The sequence below is a fragment of the Miscanthus floridulus genome, chromosome 7 (genome assembly GCF_019320115.1).
Source record: "Miscanthus floridulus cultivar M001 chromosome 7, ASM1932011v1, whole genome shotgun sequence".
Classification (NCBI taxonomy): Eukaryota; Viridiplantae; Streptophyta; class Magnoliopsida; order Poales; family Poaceae; genus Miscanthus; species Miscanthus floridulus.
In genome coordinates, this window is record NC_089586.1 from 82,320,967 (window position 1) to 82,325,186 (window position 4,220).

Consider the following 4,220-nt stretch of genomic DNA (forward strand, 5'->3'; position numbering starts at 1 on the left):
CTTGGCTTGATGGACCGGTTGCAAGCATGAAGGGCAAGTTGGGAGCTTTGGAGCGATGGACCGCGTGACGGTGAAGCTTAAGCAAGACTTGGCGCCGATAGACGAAGGCAACGGTGAAAAACAAGTAAAGTCAAGATTGATGAACCAATATGATCACGTGATGATATGAAGTGGATCATATCATTATTGATCGTATTGGTGCATGTGTTGCATCGACATTGGAGGATATGGAACAGAATGCGCAAGGCAAAGGTATAACCTAGGGCATTTTATTTCACCGGTCATAGGTGTGTAGAGAAGTTTGTGACCGGGTTTAGGATAGATGGCCGTACTATCAAGAGGGGCAAACTTGTTTGCATATCGGTCATCTAGTGCCACTCGAGTGATCTAACTTTGCATCATCGCTAGGATTGAGTGGCGTGGCAAGTTGAGTGGCTAATCCTTTGGAAAAATAACTGTGAAAATGCTAACACACATACACATGGTGGTGTACATTTGGTGGTGTTGGCACATTTTGAAAGGAGATGAAGTTGGAGTTGCTGTGGATCAACTCGGTAAAGGAACGAAGGCATGGGTTCAAAACTCCACCGATGGAGTGTCCGCCCGTAGAGTGTAGACAGTCTGATGGTGCCACCGACGTCCTATACAGAAAAGATAGGGTCTCACAGAGTGGACCGGACGCTGGTCATGTGGTGACCGGACGCTGGGGTCCTATGTCTGGTCAATGGCGGCTGAGAGCATGCAGGTGTCGGTCTTCGACCAGACGCTGGCGATGGAAGTGACCGGACGCTGGCGGGGTGTGTCCGGTCAGGCTGACGTATGGTGACATAGGCGACACAGAAAAGTTGGAGAAGGACTGGATGCTGACACTATGTCCGATCGTGACCGACCGGATGCTTCCGGTCGCGACTGGTACCTTACTAGAAATGACCGGACGCTGGGTTGCTACGTCCGATCAGTTTGAGCAGTTGCATCCGGTCATCACTTGACAATTGAGATCAAGTGACTGAGGTTGAATGAAGGCGACACGTGGCAAACATCCATTGACTAGACGCTGAGGTCTTGTGTCCGGTCGATACGACCGGAGCGTCCGATCATCCCGAGTTTTGCCCAATGAAGGGGTAACGGCTAGTTTAGCCCATGGGGATATAAATAGAAGGTGGCCTTGGGCATGGCTGACACTGAGCACCTCAGGAGACTTTATGTCCATGCTTGTGAGTGCTTGGGAGCCCTCCATCTCACATATGCTTGATATTGATAATCCGATTGTGTGAGAGAACGATTCTAGTGCGATTGTATCATGATGTTGCATCAAGTGGCACTAGGTGATCGAGTTGCAAGCCGGTGGTGCTTATTACTCTTGGAGGTTACCACCTCCTAGATGGCTTGGTGGTGGTCTCCATTGAAGCCTGCAAGAAGCTTGTGCGGTGCTCTAGAGAAGAGCTTTGTGAGCAGCATTGTGCTCATCCCGTGGGAGCCGCGAAGAGCAACTCTAGTAAAGCATGTCATTGAGTTACCCTCACTTTTAGGATAGGTTCTTGCGGTGCCCAACATGCGGGCTTGGCGGGTGATGCCAATTAGCCGCCGAACCACCAAGTAAGCGGTCGACACAACGGGGACTAGCATATTGGCAAGCATGTGAACCTCGGGAGAAAACTCACCGTGTCAACCTTGTTCTTCCCGTTGGTTTGCATCCTCGTTACACAAGCTTGTAATTACTTTCATATACATTGTACTTATGTAGTTGCCCTTGTATCTAGTTAAGCTTGTGTAGCTCACTAGTTACCTTCTTGCTTGTGTAGCATAGAAGTAGCTCCCTTGCGTGACTAATTTGGTTTGTGTAACCTTATTAGTCACATTGCTTAGTTTGTGTAGCTAAGTATTTGCGCTCTCTAATTTGACATTGGTTGCCTTGTTATTGAGCATTGCTAGTGAGCTTAGGTGGCTTTGTGCTTTTGCTTACTAGCATGTGTAGGAGCTCCCTTGTTGCTTAAAGTACTAGTGGCATAGGTTTGTGTGACCTTGCTTCTAGAATTGGTTAGGTGAGCTCTAGTTAGCCTGGCACCTTTGTTGCTTAATTAGGATCTTTGCAAGGTGCTAGAGAACATAGATAGAGGGGTGTAGTCTTGGCTGGACCGATAGTTTTAATTCCACACTTGTTTTGGTTAGCCGACGCGATTAAGTTTTAGAAATGACTATTCACCCCCCCTCTAGTCGCCATCTCGACCCTTCACTAGATGGCCAGTGATTGGTGGATCGTTAAGCGGCTATTGGTGATTGTTGCTGGCTCTAATCATCAACATTGTAAGGAGTTCTTGTGCCTTCCCCATGGGAGATCACGAAAGGCAACTCCAGTGGATTGCGCGTGGCTTGTGTGATCCTTATCTTGTATTGGTTGTGTGACACCCTATTGAGGGTTTGGTGTGTGATGCCAATTAGTGCATGAACCTCCAAGTGAGTGAATCACCATAATGAGGACTAGCTTGCCAGCAAGCAAGTGAACCTCGGTAAAAAATCATTATGTCATCATTTGATTCCGAGGTGATTGGTATTCATTCTTGTGATTGATTAGGTCCTTTGATGATTGGCTCATTCCTCTACACGACGGTATAACACTCTAGACTTCCCACACATTTACATTTCTTAGCGTAGCTTGGCCCTTTAGTGTAGCTAATTTTGAGGGCAAGCAAGAGCCGTGTCTAGTGGTTAGTGAGGCTCTTTAGTTAGTCTTTGAGAACTCACTAATTTAGTGTAGTGATATAGCCTTTGAGTGCTTATAGACAATAGCAACTAGAATTATGGTAGTTGGCTTGCATTCTTAGTAGGCTAGCACAACATTCGCTTTGCCTCATATTTGTCTAACTGCTTTGCGTAGTGTTGTTGTAGAAATTTTTATTGGCTATTCACCCCCTCTAGCCATTAGGACATTTCAGAGCATTCCTAGAATATTCCCGGGATCCCTACATGGAAATGAGCAAACCACCCTCTGCGCATTCATTTTACTGCCATTACCACCACAACCTACCATAGAGAGGCAGTATGAACCGACAGGAGGAGGTTGGACCCAAGGGAGGCCAGTAGGGGTGCGCCTACACCCTGCATAGGCCACCTTGACTCCAATTTCATAGTGGGTTATTCTTTAGTCTTCTAGAATGGACCTATGGAAGTTTTGAGCCAATTGGAGCTGGTTTGATCTGGATTTGGTCTTGTTCTCCACCTTGTTGGGTCTTGGTTTGGCCCGGTAGTGGCCCTTCTCCCCCTTGGGCTCTTTTGCTTTACGCAAGATGGCGTTACGCTTTGTCCCTTTGCGCATTTTGAATGTGTTTTCCTTGATAATCAAACATGTGTCCTGCAAAACATATAAACACCAAAACTAAGTTCGATGTTTTGAATAAATGGATTTTATGCGGGGTTTTGGAAGTTAAATTTAGCAATAAGGACCACCAACACAGAACAAGATCCTCTATGAGGCTAGCTAGTGTGTTCCTGTTGTTGGGAGCCACCTCCATTTCGAAGAGCCTGTGATCATCATTGTGTAGTAGGATGAGAGCTTCTATGGGGGTATGGCCCCTAGTATCCCCAAGACAAGACATGTGCTGCACCATCAGAGGTGGCCCAGCCCACAAGATCAAGGCATGCATGGCACTGGTCGACGTGCACCGCAAGATATTGTATAGTTCCAAATAGGATACTTTCCTTGTAACCCTACCCCTCTAGAGTATATAAGGAGACACAGGGGTCCCCTAGTTGATAGCTACTACATCTCAATACAATATACCAAAGACACAGGACGTAGGGTATTACGTCGATCAGACGACCCGAACCTATCTAAATCGCTGTCTCTACGCCTTGTGTCACCATCTGGTTCCTATCATGCGCACCTCCACCGATCAATCTACCTTCGTGGGATACCCCTCGGAGGACCACCAAGCATCTTTTGTTGATAGTTGGAGCGCCAGGTAGGGGCTGTGCGTGCTAATCCATGGCGAACCAGATGGGACCTCAAGATCAACGACGTTTGTGGCAACTTGATTTTCCACAATGGCGTGAGCATCCTGACGGGCTCGACATCACGGCAATGACGACTTTCCAGCAGCCTGCGATGGGACTTCATGTCTCCAGCAAACCAGATCTGATCTAAAGCCCAAGTATCAAAATTAGAGCACAAGTTGGACTACAACGCCACCTCCATCTCCAACACGGCATCGACACTGGAATTT